The following is a 22,257-nucleotide window of genomic DNA, read 5'->3' on the forward strand; positions in this document are numbered from 1 at the left end:
TGGGAGCTAGTATGTAATCTAGTATCTCCTGTGCCCTCTTAATTCTATCTAAAAATCACTTCCTCCATGGTTACCATGAAGAGTTACGAGATCCAGGGATTAAGAATATTTGGTTGGGGGGAAAGGAGGGAGAAAATGAGAGTAAGGCTTGTAGTACAGATGTGGGAATAATGATTTGCCAACAGTGAAAGCTCTTGGACTCCTGGGTAAGGCACGTTTCTCTGCCCGAAGCTCAGCTGGTTGGCTGGGCCACCAGGCGAAGCATTCCATACATACATGTTTTGAGCAAGAAATTACATGTCAGCTACTGCTAATTATATATATATATATATATATGTACATATATATATACACACACACACACACACATACACACACATACGTGTGTATATATATATATATTCTTTGGCGAGGAATATTAGAAGTGAAGTTTTTATATGAAAATCATCAAGGACCATTCTTTCTTCCCTCTGATGACTTGTCTGAGGCGTCATGCATTTCTCAGTATTGCAGTGCTCCTGAGTCCATCTCAGATGACATTATGTTAACCCTTTCCTTGCAGTGGCTTGCCTGTTTTTTGGCACACATCTTACTTTATTATTCCAGGTGAAGAGAGCTTCCAATTTTGTTGGTTTTGAGTATTAAAAGTATTCTATTACTGAAGCCACTGTGATGACGAATTATCTGATGAGTCATTTGAACTTTCTCTTAAAAAAATTGCATGGGAAGGATACATTCCTCCACAGATGCTATCATTTTTCTTCTGGAAAAGTTACTAGTTTCCATTAATGGGTATAAATTATAAAATCTAACTGTAGCAGAATAAAGACCATTTTGGAGTTGATGTGGATGACCCAACATTTTACCAAGTTTAACGGTGGTATCTCAAACAGAGAGTAAATGCAATCCCAGCTCTGTGATGTGCTAGCATCTCTGATTGTTCTCTTGGCTTTGCATAATTCTTCTCTCTTTGTAGAAGAGGGCTCATTTTTTGCATTCTCTCAGCTAAAGTTTTCCCTTCTGAACCATAGAGAGAAACTTGAGATCATCAGCTTCATTTTCTATTTTATTCTCACATTTGTGACTCCCATAGAGAGAAGATAAACATTTCATAAGAAGACTGCAGGATGAACTCTTGGATGTGAGTCACAGATTTCTTAGTTCATTCACTTATTCATCAGCTTTTCCATTCAACAGATATGTGGTAGGTGCTGTGCTACAAACTGGAGATACAAGGAAAAAGATAAATGCAGTCTCTCTCTCTCAAAGATTACATTCTAGTAAGAGACAATAGCCAGAGATAATAGTTCCTTATTGCTGTTGTAACAATTAGCACAAACTTAGTGGTTTAAACCTGTACACATTTATTATGTTATAATTCTGTAGATCAGAAGTCCAACACAGTTGTCACCAAGGCTAAAATCAAGGTGTGTTTCTTTCTGGAGGCAGTAAAAGAGAATTCATTGCCTTACCATTTCCAGCTTCTAGAAACCACCAGCAGTCTTGGCTCGTGGCCCCCTTCCTCCATCATCAAAGCCAGTGAAGTCAGAGCAGGTCCTTCTCATGTCACATTTCTTTAAACCCTCATTTGGCATCGTATTTCCATGACCACAGCCAGGAGGGGTAATTTGTTTTTAGGATTCATGTGATTAGATTGGTTCCCACCAGCATAATCTCCCCTCTCGTGTTCCAATAGCCTTAATCATATCTGCAAAGTTTCTTTTTGTTATATCAGGTAATTTATGTATTTACAGCTTCTGAGGATTACAGCATGGACAAATAAATAAAAATAAAGTGGTTACATATTGTGGTGAGTGCTGCAAAAGAAGCAGGGTGCTTGGTAGAAGGTAAAAGTAGGGCACCCGCTGTAAGCAGTGCAGTTAGGAGAGGCATTTCTGAGAAGGTGGTACGCAAGCTGAGCCCTGAGGGACAAGAGTAAAACCTCGCCTCATTCAGTCCGTGGGGCTTGATTTGGTGTCACCATCTTCTTACAGATCCTATTCCCTGCTTACAAACTGATTACACAGGATGGACACCTGACTTAGGCTGGGCCAATCAGAGCCCTTCCCTGGGATTATAAATTTGGTTTCCAGGGAAGTGTTTCCATTTCGGTGCTGAGGACTGGAAATATGAAGCCCTGGAGTGGCCATCAATGATGAGTCTTGCCTTGTAAAGGGCACTGATACCAAAGAGGAAAACTGGCACGTACTGTTAAACAGAGGCAAAGGACAGCAAAAGAGTCTTTTGCTCAGAGTAAAATCACTACTATTTGGGATTCTTTTGATTGTAAGTATTAAAACAAGAAAAACCTAACTGTCTGAAGTAAAAGAGTGAAATAGACCTCTTTGCCTCTGTGGTGGAGGCCAGATCTGTGAGGCTGGCTCCAACTCTCCCCTTCCCAGAGTCCCATGAATCTTCCAACACATTTTACTCTTTTGCTTAAGATGGGTTTTTAGGTTTCTATCATTTACAACCAAAAGAATCCTAAGTAATACAATAGAAATTTTACTTTGAGAAACCGTGGCATACTCAAGACTCTCCCTGGAAACTGATAAGCAGTTTTTGAATCCATGTAAAATGCTATTGCTGAATTCACTTTTTTATTCCAAACAACAAGTAACTGTTCATATCACATTATAAAAGCTCTTTTTGATTTTTTTTTAAAAATGCGAGAGATAGCATACATATAACACAAATGTAAAATGTATAAATACAATTTAAAGAATAATAGAAATAATAAAACTAGCTAACTTGCAGTGACCATGTGTAAGAACTAGAACAATTTCAGTGCTTTTGAACCTTCCAAGTGTCCTTCCTTATACTGAATTTTGAGACTCCCATTAATGTACATAGGTGAAGTTTATTCATTTACACTATATATACTGTACCATTCTATGACACACAGTTTAATTATGCATTCTATGTTGATAACTAGATGGTTTCCATTTTTTTTGCACAAGCTTAAGTTTCTTTGCATACTTACTTAGGGAGCAATAGTCAGGTCATAGAAAAGAGCATCTTCAACATTAGAGGTAATTCCAAGTAGTTTTCAAAGTAGTTGTACCATTTCATGATCCACCACCTGTGTACAAGATACAACATTTCTTCATGTTCCACCTAAAATTTGGTGTTGTTAGACATTATTACTATTACTAATCTGGTGGCTGTGAAATAGTATTTCATTGAGGTTTTAAATTGGATTTTCCTGATTATTAAGTATATTGATCACTTTTTTCATGTTTATGAGAAAGGCATGATTTTTCTTCTGTGAAAGGATTAATATAAGGACATTGTGTATTTTAGATTTGAATTCCTGTTATTTTATTTATGTTGTAATATTTCACTCAGTTTGTGAGTCACTTTTCCACACTCTATTGTATTATAAACATAAATTCTTCATGTTCATGTAGTAGAATTTGTCACCACACCAACACCACCTTCATCACCTTACCTTCATTGCCACACTTCATAAAATGTCTTGATATCTGGTAAGGCTAGTTTCTGTAGTAGTGTACTGATTATTCTTGATCAGTTGTTATTCCTTTTATAATCTTAGAATTACTTACCAACTTCCACAAAAATCCTCTTAGGATTCCAGTTGGAACTGAATTTTATCTAGAGACTAATTTGGGAGAATTATCATCTTTAAAACATTGTCTTTTTATCTATGAACATGATTGGTTCTTCCATTTATTTGATCTCCTTTATGGTTTTCAAATTTTAAAATTGTCTACATAAAGGCTTTACACATATTGCCTTAGATCTATTTCTACATATCTTACATTTTTATTGATATTTTAAATTTTATCTTTTAGATTATATTTTATGTTTGTTACTGGTATATAAAACACAATTGGCTTTTGTTTATCAAACTTATATTTAGAAAACTTGTTTAATCCTCTTTTAAAATGTAGCATATTATTTGGAGCTTCCTTGCATTCTTTCTATGTATACACTCTTAGGTGAAACTTAAAAAGGAAAACAATATTTTTCATTTTTCTTATGGTTTGCCATATCATCTATGAAATAAGGTTTTTATTTCCTTTTTAGCAATCCTTATTCTTTATATCTTACAAATATTTGTGTACAGTGCACTAGATCATCCAACAAACATGTTTTTCCTGATATCAAAAGAATTAATTTTAATATTTAGTATTGCATGGATGTTTACTGCAGGTTTACCATAACATCTTTTATCAGATCAAGGACAGCCTCTTTCCTAGAGGCTTTTTTTAGCTTTCTATTATAAATGATGGTTGAATTTTATTAAATGCCTTTTCTACACCTATAATGATCATAGGATTTTATCCTATACTCTTTCAATGTCATAGTCACATAAATACATGTTCTCTTGTTGAGCCAGACCTGCATTCCTGGCATAAATCCAGACTAGTCATCAGGTATTATCTGTTTTATGCAATGCTACATTCCATGTGACAATATTTTGTTTAGGATTTCTAATAGATGTTTATGAATGAGATAACCTGCATATTTTCTTGTTTCTTTTTCTTTCCTGGTTTTGATAATAAGTTTTATACTAATCCATAACATAAGTTGGTGAGTAGTCATCTATTGCTGTAGTAATAACTGCATTATTTCAATGACTTGCAGTATCATTTAATTTTTTGCTCATGTTACACGTTTTATTTTAATTCTGAATGGTTGGGCTTGGGCTCTGCTCCATCATTCTAGAGAATTTTCATTTTAGAACACAGGCTGAAAAAGCAGCTCACATTTGGCACATGCTGTGTTTATGACCAAGGGTGGGAGGCATGAGCCAAACCAAATGTGGGAAATACCACATTGTCTTATTTCTCATTTGCCAAAGTCACATGGGCAAGTTCAAAGTCAATGAGGTAAGACATTATACTTTAGAAAAGCTTGACAATGACAGAGTGTAAATGAGCAATTAATAAATACTAACCCCCATGGACATTCCTTTTCTTCTACAGATAAAAAATATTCACCTGCTCACCAAGACATCCAAAAATCTTATTTAATTATGGTATTAGGGGCTAAGCCCAGGATCTAGTGATCTCTATCATGTCTGGATTAAACCTCTTAATTCTAGGACCTCAGTATGAAAAGGACATCCACCTGCACCTCCCCTACAATATACATGGTGGTGGAATAGAGTTCTTCCCCATTGGAAAGGGGTAGAACTATAAGGAAATTTATCTTTTTCGCCAGTCCATAGCAATTTTGAAATTCCTCTGGGATAATATGATGGGGCCCACTGCTCTGCGGAGAGGAAGAATTTCCTGATTAGACTCTGGTCTTGGTTCCTGGGAGCGGTTCTCCATCTCCCTGCTGGCTCTTGGCTGTACTCTTTGTATGATCCTTCCTCATGAGTTTCCTCAGCCACATCTGAAGAGGGGATTTATCAGTATCTATTTCCTGGTAATAAGAGATTTGTTGTCAGGCTATATTGAAGAATCACAGTCTTTCTAAATCCAGGCTGTTGGAAATTTTGGAAACAAAATTTTCTCAGACACTTTAAAAAAATGACTCATTTCACTGTGCAAAATGAGGTATATTATTTTCTTTATGAAACTTCCCTCTAAACCTAATTATTGAGATTCTTGCCTTAGTCTTAGTTCTTGAACATTCTGTCCATTTGAAGGGAGTTTACAGAGAACCATCTTAGTCCAACCAAAGGATTTAACAAAGGTATGATAGCCAGAATTTTAATATCTTTTTCCCCCTAGACTATATTTTAATGGCCACAAACTTAGTCCTATGACTGTGTGCAAATTTGAAAATGATCTACCACCTGGAGATGAGCAATACCTGAAACTTTCAATCTTCACTCTCCTGGAATTTCTTGATTCTCATTTTACATTTTATTGTTCAATAGCTTGAAAATATACCTAATAAGCTTGTAACTTGGGCAGAGAGTTTCTGAGACAAAGCATGTCTCCAGAAAGAACATTGAGGTCAGTTTTGATAAGTTAATGTGTCTGTGTGTTACATAATTTATGCAGTTTACTTAGATTTTACATTTATTTTTATGACATTTTCCTTATATTCTTTTACTAAAAATTTAATCTCTGCAGGGGTCAAAATTATTCATTACTGCTAATAATACTTATTTGTGCTTTATCTTCCCTTTCCTTAATCAGTATTTCTAGAGATGTGTCAATTTTATTGATCTTTCCAAAATGCCAACTTTGAGTGTGTTTCTCTTTAGTGTATATTTACTTTCCATTTCATTAATTTTTGTGCTTATTTTTACAATTTCCTTCTGTTAGATTAATCCTGTTGTTCTTTTCATACTTCTTAAGTTGGAAACTTTCTCCTTTCAATCTTTCTTCTTTACTAATACATGCATTGAAGCCTATAAATTTCCCCTAAAGTACCATTTTAGCTGCATCTCATGGTATAATATACAGTTTAAAAATTCATTTAGACTTTCTAATTACCATTATGGTTTCTCTTTTAGGTTCTAAGTCCATGATCTAGTGATCTACCTCCTGTCTGGATTAAACTTCTCTTAATTCTGGGACCTCAGTACAAGAAGGACATCCCACATGCACCACCTCTGCAATAGATATAATGATGGAACAGAGTTTGTCCCTTTTGGAAAAGGGTAGAATTAGAAGGAAGCTCACCTTTTTGACCATGAATTATTTGGAAGTGTATTTACATGTACAAATATATGTTTTTGAATTTTTTTTCTTTAGTTTATACTCTGTGTTATTTAGAGAATATGTGTGGTTGATATTGATTCATTGAATATTGTTGACCCTTGCTTGTAACAAAGCACAGAACACCTTCTGCAAATGTGTCATGTGAGCTTATAAAGAATAAGCACCCATAGAAAGGTGGATGCTTAAGAATATTTATATATTATGTTTACTCGTAATAGCCCCAAAATGAAAACAGCCCAGGCATCTATTGATAGAAAAATGGATATAAAGGATGTAATAGTCACACAATTGAATACTATTCAACTACACTCAACAATAAAAAGGGGTGACATATAATTCATGCAAAAACATGAATGAATCTCAAAAACATTACACTGAGGGAAGCCTTACGTACACAAAAGTGCAAAAGAATAGGATCCCTTTTATATGAAGCTCTAGAATTGGCAGAACTAGTCTTCAGGGAAAAAAGCATAAAAACATGATTGCCCTGAAGTAGGAGTGAGGGAGTGGGGATTGACTAGAAAGGGTCATGATAGAATTTTCTAGTGACATGATAATGTTCTATATCTTGGCAGTAGTTTGAATTGAAACTGTAAAAATTGATTAATTGTACACTTAATAAAGTACACTTAAGGTTTGTACTTTTCTTTAATGTCTGAGAATGTGTTTTACTATTGCTTTTGAAGGTCAGCTTAACCAGGTATACAATTTTGAATCAACAGTTTATTTACACCCAGTACTTTGAAGATATTTTTCTACTGTCTTTGGACTTCCATTTTCACTGTTGGGAAGTCATCTGTTATTCTAATTAACGTGCTTCAGTAAAATCTATTTGACTGATTTTATTACTTGCTCTTTGTCTTTACTGTTTTATACTTTCAATGTTGATTGATCTAGATTTGTTTTTTTTATTCTGTTCAGAGTACAGTGGCTTTCAAAACCTGATTCTGGTATCTTTCAACCATTCTAGAAAATGCTCAACTATCAGTCCTTGGAAAACTGCCTCTCCCCATTTTCAGTATTAGTTCCTCCTAGAACTCTAATTAGATATTATGATACTCTTTTACTTTGTTCTCCACTATGTCTCTGTAACATTCTGGACAATATTTTCAGAACTGTTCTAATTCATTCTCTTCTCAGCTATATTATTATTATATTTTTAACTTTATGAATTAATATTTGGTTCTTTAAAAATTATGTTTGGTTAATTTTTGAGAAATTATTATTTTGTTATATTTTTACTATCTTTAAAATTTTCATTAAAGATTTAAATAACTTATTTATATTGTATATATGATAATCCTAATATCTATGATTTTTGAGTGCCTGAGTATACCTTTGTTTCTATTTACTTCTACTCATTGTGCTTTGTCTCTTCATATCTTTTGTAATTTTTTGTATATCAACTCATGTTGATATACAACATGGAAACATGGGAACTTTTTGACATATGGGTTTTTAAGTGTTTTTCATGGAACATTTGTGTTTGCTTATGCTTGGTGCCTACAGATACTACTGAACTGGGACAACTTTAAGTTTCCAGCTTGAATTGTTGGAAAAGGTCTCAAACATGCATAAGTATAGTTTTGTAGTTGACAATTCTCAAAGGAGACATTTTTCTCTTTTTATTTAACAGAAATCCAAAGCCAAGATTGACAATTATCCCCTCTGCCTCTTGTTGTGGGTTAGGTCTTCCCCAGTTCAACTTTTCAGGGATCTGAACTTTTGCATGGTACTCTCTGGTGTGACCACACGGGCTTTGTCTCCTGCCTGCCATTGTTTGGCTCCTTAAGTCTCGGGTGATGAGCAGTTATCACCCACCCAGTGTTGGCAGGTATCTCCAGGGAAGCTATTGCCTCCTGACTAACACTTCTCCCTGGATTTATGTATTTTCTGGATGATGTCTTTATACAAACTGTACTTTGTTATTCAAAATAAGTCATGATAGAATCTTCTAACATGAGAGACTTGTCATTTGAATAGCAAGTGATTTCTTCTGTAAGTTTTGGGGAAAATTTCTTTATATTTAAGGATGTATGATAACTTGTTACCATTGATTTGTTCATTTAATTTTCCTCCTATGTTCTAGACAGAGTTTATATGTAAAAATGGCCAAAGTTCATGTTAGTAATATATTACTATCACTCTGTCTTCCATTTATTTCCCAAAGCCCAAGGTTGGCTGAGAAAATCGGTGACCACCTCATTTTCCCCTCACTAAACACACACACACACACACTATCAAACCTACCTCCTCAGTCAATAAAAATAAATGTAAATCTAATTTAAAAACATGTGTTCACTCTGCAAACACAGCTTCAAGATAAATCTCTTGGCCTCCTTTTTCATCCAGATTGTCATCTCTAAATATCTTAAACCTTCATTTATAAAAATTTGGGAGCATGTACAGTTCTTTCTGTTTTTATCTTTAAATTCTCCAAAACTTTGGTTGTTGAAGAGTCCTCCTCTACTGATTTTGTATCAGTTATTTTTGCTTCCATGGAAATCTTAAATTGCTAGTCTCTTACATCCATGAACATGAGGATTTTCTTTCAGATTTTCAGTGTTTTAGTGAAGTTTCCTCCACCTCCAACTCTGCTGTCATTCCAAACACAGCACCTATTGCTAAAAGAACATGTTTGGCAGTATATTCCAAGGATGTAGATTTACTTGAATCCTGTCAAAATTGAGTTCCCTTTATTTCCTTCAAAATAATTTTTATTTTGCCTCACTCTTTCTCAAAATCTAGAGACCACCACTATAAAGCACCACCATTAGCATGACATGGGGAAGGAGGGCAGAGCATTTAAGCAACAAGAAATAATAAGTTCCTTTTTTCTTCACTGTACATTGCTTATGGTTTTGTTTTGTTTTTTAAGGACTCTAACTCTTCTGTGGTTTGAATTTCCTGCCAGTAGCAAAGGAGGGATAACCTGGGCTTTCTTATCAGCTTGTCCTGTTGTGGAACAGAAGGGGAAGGGGAAGTGGTTGGGCTTTCAGAGTCAAATATTAACAAGGGAGTCAGATTCTTTGTTACTATCCCCCCGTGCTGAGATCATTTGGGACTTTAGTTCCATATTGTTAGTAACCATCTTTTCCATGTACATCTTTTGAATCAAGCAGGAGTGTGATTGGTTTTTTGCTCATTACCATTTCTTATGTCTAACATCTTATTCTTTTTTGGGTTCATTTTACATTTCACCAGCATACATTTTTTTTCTGAGGTGGTTTGTGGATGATAAAGTTACTGAATACTAATTTTGCTAAACATAGAATTTAAGTACAAAACAAATTTATCTCATAACTTTAATCTTATATCCTTTTCTAGCATCTGTTTTTGCAAATGAGAGCTAAGACTCCAATCTGATTTTTGTTTCCATTTTTATCTTCCCAAATCCCCTCTAGAAGCTGTGTTCTGTATTCTAGTTTTTCTTTTATAGGTATTTTTTAAACTGTGATTTATTCTTCTTGGCATTCAGTGAGCCTTTTAACCTGAAGTCTTAATTCTGTCTTTATTTTTGTTCTTACTGCTCACTAATTTGCTCTTCATCTGTATTGATTCTGTTATTCAGTTCATATATTGATATATTAATTTTAATATTAATTCTTTTGGTTTTATAGAGTTGTTTATTTTTCATATTTGTAACACCTTTTGGAATCTCTTTAAGGACATCCAACATGTTTATCTTAAAGCTCTTTTTTTTTTTGGTTTTGCTTACTTTGTTAACATTATTTTCTCAAGAATTAGTTCTTCTGTTAATTCATCTCTTCTACTATACGGGATTTCCTAAAATGCTTGTCAATTTTTGATTGTTTGCTCACATTTGTGTTGAAAACAACTCTTTGCTTCTGTGAAGGTTCTGGCCTTCATAGAGAAGCATATTTCCTATGGTGTTCAGGTATGGATTGCATGGTCTTGTAGATGGGATAAACTATAACTTATCTTTCATATGTGGAAGTCTCCCCTCTTCTCCTGAGTATTTCACTATTTGAGGAAGTACTCTGCATCTTTGGCCAAATATCCAGACCATTTACTTTAGTCTGTAGATAAATGTCAACCACATGTACTGCTTAACTCAAGGAAGGCTTACAGTGAGAAGCCAACATGCCATGGTGCCCCATAAACATTTTCTTGTCTACTTACACTTATTTATCCCATGGCCCCTGCTGTTCTTTATTTTCTAGTCTGGTTAGGTATATCTTTTTTTTTATTTCTAGGGGGTCTAAGCCCAGATTCTCATCTCAATCTCTATTGCCCTACATTTTACTTTTTACATTTTGAATTTTCATGTAAAATTTCACTTGAAAACAGCTGATTAGTAAATAAGCTTTTAAAAATCTCCCCAAACATGATCTTATATCTATTAATAATTACACCCTATGAGCAACCTGCTGATAACTTGTATTATGCTATCTATATTTCTCTATTCTTATTAATGATGATACCACTGCATGTCAACAGTTTCTGAGAGGCAGTCACTAGGAAGAAAACTTTCAATACCAGAAGGGGATTTAAGTAGACCTAATGATAATGAGTTGCATTTATAAAAAGAATTTATTCCCATAATGAAACTAACACTAGTTTCTTATATATGTTGATGTACCTACAAGCTTAGATGTGGTTGGGCCCGTCCGGAGTGAACTTAAGAATCTGACTGAGTGAGGGCAATCTTCTAATCTTATAAACGTTTCAGTAATATGTGAAACTATTTAAGATCAGGTTTAGCATTTAACCATATATGGCATAATGCAGCCACTGGTGTGGCAAAGACATAAACCTTCCTGGGCCTGTGAGAAGCCACCCTCTGTTCTCTCTGCTGTGTTCTGCAGTGCACTATAAGCAACATTGGACAGGGAGGCGATTTTCTATTATTTGACTGGGGTGGGTGGAATAATTTTAATTGCTAAGAAATTGCATTTTCATTGTAAAGCAATTCAAGTTATAGCAGATTCATAATGCAGCTATTGTAAAAATGACATTTCGGTGACATTTCTGTGAGAAGAACATGGTGATTTTGCAAATGACATGGTGAGGGCATAGCAGTTTTGCGAATAACACATTTTCACAATACGTGTGCTGGGAGCATAAATAATGATGATGGCAATAATATTAATAATAATGGCATTCCATGAGAAAAAACCTTTTATATCTGCAATTCCAAAGTTCTTTAACTCAAATGTATCCACTTTACACTCCACTCAAATAATTGCTTTTGAGTGTTTTTGATGGAAAGGAACTGAGGAACAACTGGTTATCCAAATCTGATGAAATTAACAGCAAACAGACATAGAACTCTATTTTCTTTTAAAAAGTCTTTGGGGATGGCTCACCAGAATGAGAGTCATGCAGGTCCTGGTGATGATCTTGTTCAGATTTTATTGTAGATGTATTTCCATCAGTTTCTTAGGTGGGTTTTAGGTGAGCAATTAGCATCTTCTCTTTTCTTGTACATAAAAGAAAATGTAGCATTGTTTTATTTCAGGATGAGCTGAGCTGCTCATTTCAAATATGTTTATAAAATGCTCTACTAAGTTAAACAGGTGAGCTTCTTTTGTTAGCCTGAGGGCATATTATTCCCACAGTGGATATGTCATCACCATTTTATTTTCACAATGTCATTATCATGTCATAAATACAGAAATTTCCCTTTTTTTCCTCTACATATATTTTAAGAGAAAAATAGCTCCTTAGCAATTATATTGTCAGTGATGGAAATAAGAACTGGAGTGATGGCTATCAGCAAGCATGACCCATGTGGTCAGCATTCTGCCATGAAGGTCACCAGTATAATTTATTAAACACCCTGAAAGCCAGAGAAAAAGTTTACCCTTTGAACAAATGACTTAGCTGTGTATTGTTGATTTCATCTCAATGTGCATGAATGAAATGGCTTACTCAAAGTTTAGAATTTGGAGTCAGAGCTTAATTACATGTTACTGATACCTTCTATTTAAATGGTACCTTATATTTAGGTTGCACTTATTATATTTGGCCTAATACAAAACATATTGAAACTGAGGTTCTCTCCCAGGCTTGAATGGAGTCAAGTGTAGTGGTAAGAACAACATTTAGAAATCCTAGTTTGCATCCACTTGAAAGTTGTTTTCCAATAACCAGCCATTTACTTTGTTATGCATTAAGTTGGCATTGGAAATATAATTTGAATGTTACTTTATCATTAGGTCTGGTCTTTTGGAAGGGTAGGCTTAATGAAAGAATATTTTTTTAAAGAAAAAAGGGTGTTTTTGTTTTTCAAACAAAGCACTTGCTCTTTTAAAAATCCAATTTGCTTTATTGGGCTGAGAAAATTTGTTTCCAAGCTAATTCCATTACTGACTTACTGCTATAGTGAATACCAGAGAGCTAATCAATTCTTCTGTTTCAGAGGCTATGATTTACATCTTGTTTGGATTACTTGGTCCTGTGATGTCAAGCCTTCAATCAAAATTCTATGGTCTGACTTCATTTTCACAGCTTGCAGGCAGCATCTCCTATATTTTGCCAATACAGAGTTGCCATGCTTCTTGTCAGTGTTCACTCGAAGGACTAAATGGTGAGGTGCATCAATGCATGTCAGAACTACAATGCAAATGTGTCACAAAACATTGACATCATAACATCTGCAAACGAGTCATTTTCATGTGGATAACAGTAAGTAATACCATTTCCCTGCCATTGCCTCAGCTAAGAAGAACACAATTACAGAGCCAGTATGGAAGAGATGTGCCTATATTTCATTCCAGGTTTTGTAAAAGACTGTTTGCAAAACAAAGGAAAGTATATTCAAATATTTAAAGATAAACTGTCAGTATGGTTGGTCAAGACCCAGAGTAGAATCAGGGAGCTTGGACCTTGAATGAGAGAAATTATAAAATTAACCTGGTATAAAAATCTCACCTAAACTTTAGGTTCTCGACATGGTTATTAAAATGACTGACAACACAAATGAAAAGGTCAGACCTCACTGCATACCTCTGAGCCTCTACCAGATTTGGAGAAAGAAAGGAAACATAAACCCATGTCTTCAGGACAACTCAGTCAGCCTCTTCAAACAATACCATGACCAAGTGCTGTCAAATGAGGTGCCTGACCACAAAGGAGACAAAAAAATCTACTCACAAGTTAGACTTAGTTGGTGTGTGGAGACCGTGCGACACCAGGTTAGGGGTTACTGTGCACAGTTACTGGGTTCATGGCTCCTTGCCACTAACCCACTCACTCCATCTAGGAATACTCTGGGGAAGACCCAGATACTCAGTCACACTTTCTGTTGGGAGGAATGTTCAATACCATCTAGTTCAGGCATCTTATATGTGGTCCTGAGCAGTCTTAAAATTCAGTAAAGGCAGTTTAAGCCCCATGAAGAGACTGAGATGTGAGTGCGTCCCATTCCCACTGAAAATATAGCAGATCCAGTTCTTAGCTACTATTTTCCATCATAAAAGGGGTTCTACTGCTAAAGTTTGTAAACTACATCTCCAATTTCACCCCTCATTCCACAAAAACCTATGCCAGAGAGGGGTGTGATTTATGCAAAATCAAGGCCACATGGTAGAATTAGGTGCTTAATAATATGGAAATTACTTTGCTGAACTGAGAAAGAAATGTTAAATGTTGGGTAGAACTTGGTGGCTGGAGAATTAATGAATTAGTAACAGAAAAAACACATTTTTTAATTTGATATTCATGTCTGCTTTTTACTCTTGCTTTACTGCTTCTTAGCCAGAAAATGTGGTTTTCTACCAGGCATTTTTGTTAGGCCAGTATACAAAATAGAAAATTCCTGTCCTGGTAACAGATTTCTCACTGTGAGGTAGCATTGTGGACAATAGAATCATTTCCCATCCCTCAGGTATTTTATCTGAAGAGCTCATTTTGGTGCCAGAAAAAGAATTCTGCCCTTGGCAATATGTTGGCTATTATCCAGTATACTAGGTGCTAATAATCCCTTGGTCATCAGGACAAAGAGCAGAGGTTCTCATGCTGAGCCGTCAGGCCCATGGGATAGAGGAATCTATATCCTATCAACCTGCTGATGTCTCTTTCCTCTAGCTGATTCCTGATGTGGCCACAGGATGCCCCTGACTTCATGTTGTGCAAACCCCTCCCCTCTGTTGTCTAGCTGCCTCTGTTCTTCCAGGGACAGCAGCTGCTGCCACCCAGCCCACAGCACCGTTCTGGGATGCCTCAGGGAATGGCTGGAACTCTCCCAAGGGCTGATTCAACACCACTGAGTTTGGTATCAAATATTTCCCACTTCATGGAAAATATGTTAAGGAAATACCACTTACAATGAGAAGTTCCAAAATTGACCAAATATTGTGAGAGTGGCTTGCACTATTTATTTTTAGTCTATTAGATCAATTTGTGGCATTGAGTATTTTCTGTATTAATGTATCATGTTTTTCTGAAACTCAAATTGAGGTCACAGATTAGATTCACTCACTGAAAAAGGCAGCTTTCCTGTGTAGGAAGAGGAAATATTCTTACTTCTTTTTAAATTCTGAATTATTTTTCTCAACCTAACCTCCCCTCACTTCTCTACCTCCCACCTTTAAAGCTTGGAGCTCAGGAGCTGGAGGTTTAAATAAAGGTGGTATGCCTTTAAAACCAGTGCAAGCAAATGGGTTATAATAACCCAACAGGATCTTGGGCCATCATAACATTTAATCTGCATTATATCTCACTTCCTAATTGCTACTTCCATTCCAATTGTAGGCAGAAAGGGTAGGTGAGTGAGGCATTTCAGATAAGTGCCAGTAAAACAAGTTTGCCTTACAGCTGGTGAGCCCCAAACACACGTTCACAGTGCCTTATGGCCGTATTCCATCAGATGATCCCATAAACTAAAAATAATCACCCCTAATACTAATACCTCCTCTCCTTCATTGTTGCTGGTCGCTACAGTGCTGCATTTGACTGTGAAGAATTCACCGCCATTATTACCCTCAGTGTCTCTCTCTCTGAAATGTGATCTAATTGCAGAATCCACACCTGTTCCACAGTTCAATAGAATTCAGCTTTGATGGAGGCAGACTTTCAAATCACACACACACACACATGCACACTTGTGTACACACACATAGACAATTACCTAGGAGTTCAGTTGGGGGTCAAAAATAAATAAATTAATAAAGAGGGTGAGTTTATCAGAAAATAATATTATGGGGAGGCGGAGGGAAAAAAGGCTGTGTTTTGTGGTCACTGGAAGATTGCTGATGGGTGCATAAATAAGGCATGCTGGAACATCTGTTCTTTGTTGTGCATTCAGCTTTTTAATGTGTTCAAAGAGCAGCTCTGATGCATCGCTGACTACCACTCCCCATCCGAGCAACATTTTACCAGAAAATAATAAACCTTCCTGGTGGGGTGCAGGGAGCCAAAGCATTCGGGCACTGCCATTAATTTGGAAATATCTCTTTTTCTGGGATTTTAGAATCTCTCTCCCTTTGAACATTGCACAAATTTGGGACCCAGCCTAGCATTCCTATCAGCCTAAACATTAAATCAGTCTGAATATCTATTAAACCTTTTTTTTTTTTTGAGTCAGTAATGGAAAGGATGGGGGGGGGTAGTCAAACCAAAGTTTATATACATTTTTTCCCTGCTTTTAATTCTATTAATGTGAGCTCCCATCTATTAGGATTATTCTTAACATGTTCCAGTATTTATTTGTACTGATAAAATTCAGAGGCAGCTGAGGCCCCTGACAGTTGAACAATATTGGCTGGTTATTTTGATACAGTGTGGTAGGCAGCAAAAGATTAAAAAACGGAGCTTCCTAAACTGAGGAAAACCAGCTTGAATTCTAAAATAAAATTTTAGCAGCATGGATTTCTCTTGCCATAGGCTATGAGGCTACTATGAATTTCAGATGCATTTCCTGAGCTGTCAATGAGGTGGAAAGATGGGATTGGCATTATGAAGATTTGTTGCAGCTCTATTCAGTGTAATTGCAAGTGAAGGTATAGCGACATTAAACCACCACCCAAGAAGAGCAGTTTACACACATGCAGTATAGAAACAGCTTGCCAGGCAACTCTAGGACCAGGATGGGAATTTCTTTATGTCACTTACTTGGCTTCTGCATCTCCCTGTCTTTTAGGTCACAGCTCAGAAGAGCCACAATACCAACTAGCTGCTGGAGGTTGTTTCCATTATAAGCTGGACTAAATCTTGTAAAAGTGAGACAGGGCTTTTGGGTACAAGGCTGTTATTTAAACTCTCTCTTGCCAACGTTCTCTCTTTGCAATCTTGGTGTCTAAACTCTGGTCTTCATGTTCTTGTCCCCAGTCCAGCCTTTTCCACAGGCTAATCACCCTTTGATTTATGTCAGGGAGGAGGGGTCTCCAGTGGGCTCTGATTCTATAAAATTTGCATATAGTGGGTCTCCTAGACCTTGAGTCTATAATATCAGAAGACAGATATTTGTGATTAGATGGTTAGTTTTTTTGTTAGCACCATCCTTTTATTGGCTTTGCATGGTCCATTTTTTGGACAACCTGATGGTTTACAATGTTCAGCATCAAGGTAATGTAATCTAAAGATAGTGGATTTGTCACTGATCAAACCTAATTATGTTATGCTTGAATGTATCTTGCTGCTTAAAAAAATCCCACAGACTGATAACTTTCTAAATGGTCAAAGAAAATGACCGTTTCCAAAGGAGTTTTCTACTGTGTACTTTCAACACCATTGGCATGGAAGTATATGCTGATTTATGGACAGCTATAGAAAATTTAAGAAAATTTAATTATCTTTAAGGTAGATTTATTTTGTGAATATGTGGTTAGGGTATATTATATACAAACTTATTGCACATAACAATTGTCCAGTTAATGAATTTTCACAATAATGTTTGTAAAGTTATACTATTTACCAAATAACTTTTTTTTGGTATAAAAACCTTTAACCCCCAAATTTCACTAGATAAGCATTCTATGAGAAGCATGTTTTGACATTATCATCTCAGGCAAAGACAAACTCATTTACTGAACACAAATTTCTAGTCAAAGAATGGCATGTGGAACAAATTTTAATTTCATGCCATATTCAGATGAACCCCAAAGTTTTGCACTGTGTGTGTAAACCAAGTGAAAGGCAGGAAAATGTAACACTCTCTGTGATGCTATTTTCACAGGTCTCAAAGCTCAACTTTACCATTTTCTGGTCAAATTTTCAAAGAAAAAAATATTAATACAAGGCCATGTAATTCTGATATTGAAAGTGTGAATGAGAACCAGTGTCCTGATTTTCCACCACCTTCCATAAAAGCCTCCATTCTGTAGTAGATTTCGTGACGCACAGACTAGGTTTCCCTTTAGTACCAAATAATTTATTACCTAATATTTGGGGATGCCATGGACAGACCACCTCAACTCACAGTCTTCTCTGGGAATTGCCCTAAACTGAAGAGAATTACCTTGGCCGGAGTATTGCCATATTCCCAGGAGCAGCCTCAACCCAATGACTTGGAGAAGTGGGGGTTCAGTCTAATTCAGGGCAATTTGGAAGGGCCTTCCCAATGCCAGAACTACCAAAGGCTGAAGAACTTGTTGAGACTAGTCAGCCTAATCTTATTTTTTTCATTCTCCTTCATAGCAAAGACCTCTCCTTAAACTTTTGGCACATGAATCCCTATTTCAGAATGCTCTCCTGGGAAAGAGAGCGCTTGCAGAAGCCTCTCACTCCTGTGCCAGCAACCTCCGCTGTTCACAGCCTGATGAGCACAGTGACCTTCAGCATAGACTTTACCTTTTCTGTATACACTGTATTTGTCATCTTATTCATTGTTTATATGAACTTACTTTCATTGTTTGATAGATTTTTTCAATCTGTGAAATTCTTTGGATCCTTGTGTCAGGATGGAGTGAATCATAATTTTCCCCGTGAAAATGAATATAAGTATTGTCCTGTATCATTCTATTTCAATGTGTTTGCACAGCCGTGAGGCTTTGGGAGAAGTTGAAGTAAAGTGAGGGATAGGTGTTCTTAGACGTATCAGCTGGAGTGTTTTCACCAGTGTATAACAGAAGATCCACCTCAAGGTGACTTAAATAATAGGGCAAAAATATTCTGTCAGTTAGTGAGAATTCAAGGTAGGAAAGTTCCAGGATGGATACTAATTCAGTAGCTCAGTAATGTCATCAAGGTCCCAACTTCCAGCTTTTCATACCATCATGCTCAGTGTATCAGCTATACTTCTTGTGGCCACAGAATGGCTGCCACCATGAGAGGCATGTCAAGCGGCTAGAAGAAGGGAAGAGAGCATGGCCTTCCCCTGCATCCATCTTCAAAAACAAGACAACCTTCCTCAGAAGCTCCCTTAGTTGTCTCCATTCATGTCTCTCTGGGTAGAATTTTTGTCAAGTGCTCATTATTAAACCAATAACCAGCAATAGAAGTGGAATCGCCGTGTCTTACCAACATTCACCCCTTGGGCTTGGAGGTGGGCCCACCCTTCCGTGAAGCACAAGGCTATCCAATATCTGAACAGACCTGGGCTTTTGTCAGTGAGGACAGAGGGGATGGCTCTTGGGTAGTGTCCATTGATGTTAGAAAAGCCTGTAACTCTTCTTGCCAAGGAGTCTTGCCGCTGTTCTTGACTTACAGTAACTAACATATGGCTTGAATCTAAGAAGCATGATTCAGCAATGGTTTAAGGAGTAAAATTATTTATAAATTATTTCATAAATTCTTTATAAATCAAAATTTCTACATATTAGAGTATGTATATAGTACAAACATATGGATATAGATACAAATACACAACCTTACACCACAGCCATGAATGTTTGTGTTGATGAGATTTCCAGGATGCCATCATTGTCTGGTTAAAAAAGTTGTTTCAGTTAAACTCTACATTTGGTGTCATAAAGTATTTTTTTAAAGGTTGATGGAAAAAAATATTTCCCCATTTAGTTAAATTCAACAAACCACTTCAAATCTGTTGGCATAGTTTGTATGTAGGATTAAATATTTATTACTTGTAATATTTATGTATTTCTTTTTATAAAGTAATTCATTCTAAATGCAGAAATCTTTGAAAGTAAAAGACACTGTTTGTTTTGTTTTCTGGAAAGCCCCTAAAAAAATCTAAGAAAATTAAAGTCAGTGGTAACTTAAATGTGCAGGGTTGACCTCTTTCTATGCCCATCGGGTATTTCTCCTAGCAAAATGTTTTCACATATATATATTATATACCTAGTTGTGCAGGGTACAGTATGGTATACATCCTCTTATTATGTTTTAAAACTTACAAATATATATCACAATTATTTTCTTAAATGGATAAATGAGGTTACACAATATGTTGTAAAATGGCTGTATAGTATTCCACTATAAGGAATTAATAAGGAATCAGTGTACTGCTGTTGAGTATTTAGATTACTTTTTTAATTTTAGATATTATAAGGCTGTCATGAACACATTTGGGTAAATACACTCACTCAGAAATTAAATAATCTCTTTAAGATAAGTTTCCTTACATTACATTGATGTAATGTACAGCAAAAGGGAATACAGTCAATAATATCGTATTAACTTTGGGTGGTGACAGAGGGTAACCAGACGTACCGTGGTGATCATTTTGCAGTGTATATAAATGTCAAGCCACTATGTTGTACACCTAAAACTAATATAATATTGTATGTCAATTATATCTCAATAAAAAAATTATTCATAGGATAAAACAATGAGCAAAAAATAAAATAAAATAAGAGCTACATTTTAAAAGACAATATATGAAAATGGTTCAAAAGTCAAAAACTACAAAAAGGCTGTAAGTGAAAAATAAAACTATGTTTTTTGCCTTTGTCCTCTGTCATCCCTGTTTTTCTGGAAATAAGCAATTGTTTCAGTTATTTATTTCTGAGTAACCATCCACCCCAACCTTCATGTCTTAAAAAATTATTATTTGTTAATTCTTATTCTGTGGGTCAGCTTACTGCTTCCATTGCTGGTTATCTGGGTTTATTCACTGGGCTGCATCAGTTGGAGGGTTGGAAAGTCCGAGATGGCCTTGCTCACATGTCTGACACTTGTGGTGGCTGTCAGCTGGGATCCTTAGTATATTCTATATGGTCTCCTATCCTCCAGTAAGGGAGGACCAAACGGGGCTTCTTCAGAACGTGGCAGTCACAAGATTCCATAAGGGTAAAATAGGAAGTTACATCAGCTGCATTCTATTAGCAAAACAAGTCACAATGCCAGCCTAGATTCAAAAGGAGGTTTGAGCTACCGGCCTACGACTAATACAAGTATAGGCAATAGGTGTGGCTTCCCTGATTCGTTCTTAAAGAGAGGAGACTTGCCACTCCTTCCCATTTGTTCTTCCTGCTTCTGGAATGTGAGCATAACGACTGTGCTCCAAAAGCCTTTCCACTCATAGTCATGGCAGTAACAAGGGGACTCTTGATTCTCTTGAGCCCTTGATAAATTAGTGGAGCAGCAGCACCAGCCCTGAACATCATCTTCACAGGAAAACAAAACCTGTGTGCTTATGCCAATTGCTTTGAACTTTGCTCCACAGGTAGCCAATTTTAAACCCAACTTACAGGGCATCCCTTTACTTCAAATCTTTCTCTTCAGAGGATTTTCAGAGGATTGCAGCATCTTGATAAAATTTAGTATGCTTATAAGAGTGATGATAATATCCATTAATTTTTGTGGATTCAGTCTGATTTTTTTTGGTGTTTCAGTCTGCTAATATGAAAAGTGATTTTGAATGTTATCATTGTCATCTTAAGTGGATTTTAGGTAAATTTTACTTGGTTGATATTTGTTGAAAACTGCATTGTATTGCTTAGGACTATAGTTTACAAAACTTCTAGTCCTAGAGGTTTGAGTTGAAGTCTCACTTTAAAAATTGGCAATTAGCATAAATTTATATGCTGGCAAACTAATGTTAGCATGGCACAAATGCTATAAATGTCACTAAATTGAAAAAAAATTTTAACATTTTTAAAGTCAAAGATTTGAAGCACTTTTTTGTGATTTAAAATTTCCTATTTCACTTTAATACTTCTCTGATCTGTTCCCACTTTTCCTGCTCTCTCCTTTTCCATTAGCCTATTCACCATCTCCCTTTGGAATGACAAGTGGTGATAAATGTGTTTGGTCAGATTTCCAAAAAATATGCATCATAATGCTCCAGCTTTTGTCTGACCAATTCATGTCAGGGATTATCAGTTTAGGCATGCAAACTCCTCAAAAAGACCAAAGACCTCTTTTGTTAAAAAGAGGTAATATGCATTTTGTAATATGTATAAATACTGGATCAGTGTGGTGCACACCTGAAACAAGGGCAATCTGTATGCTAATTATTCTTCAATTTAAAAAAGTAATTATCAAATAAATAAATAAATAATGACTGATAAATAAAAGAAATGAAAAATATTTTCCAACTAATACAACTAAAACTGAGATAGGGACAAAGTTATTTGGGGTGGTGGGGGGGAATAGTGACATAATTTCAATGATACATTAAAGTAAAACTTAATGCTATTTGTTTTGTCTGCTAAAGGCCTCACAAATTATCTGTTAATATTTTTAAAAGATAAAATTGGATAAAATCTACCAGTGGATGACAATAGTTAAGCTCTATGAC

At 35.9% G+C, this 22,257-nt stretch overlaps 1 long non-coding RNA gene across 1 annotated transcript; it reads right to left on the bottom strand.

The window, feature by feature from the left end:
* Positions 1-944: 944 nt before the first annotated feature.
* LOC140846400 (uncharacterized) lies at positions 945-20,762 on the bottom strand. Its single transcript, XR_012125436.1, has 4 exons — positions 20,597-20,762; positions 11,981-12,093; positions 2,984-3,082; positions 945-1,223 (listed from the first exon to the last, which is right to left on the bottom strand). It is a non-coding gene; the product is annotated as an uncharacterized lncRNA (long non-coding RNA).
* Between the last annotated feature and the right edge of the window lie 1,495 nt (positions 20,763-22,257).

The sequence above is a fragment of the Manis javanica genome, chromosome 15 (genome assembly GCF_040802235.1).
Source record: "Manis javanica isolate MJ-LG chromosome 15, MJ_LKY, whole genome shotgun sequence".
Classification (NCBI taxonomy): domain Eukaryota; kingdom Metazoa; phylum Chordata; class Mammalia; order Pholidota; family Manidae; genus Manis; species Manis javanica.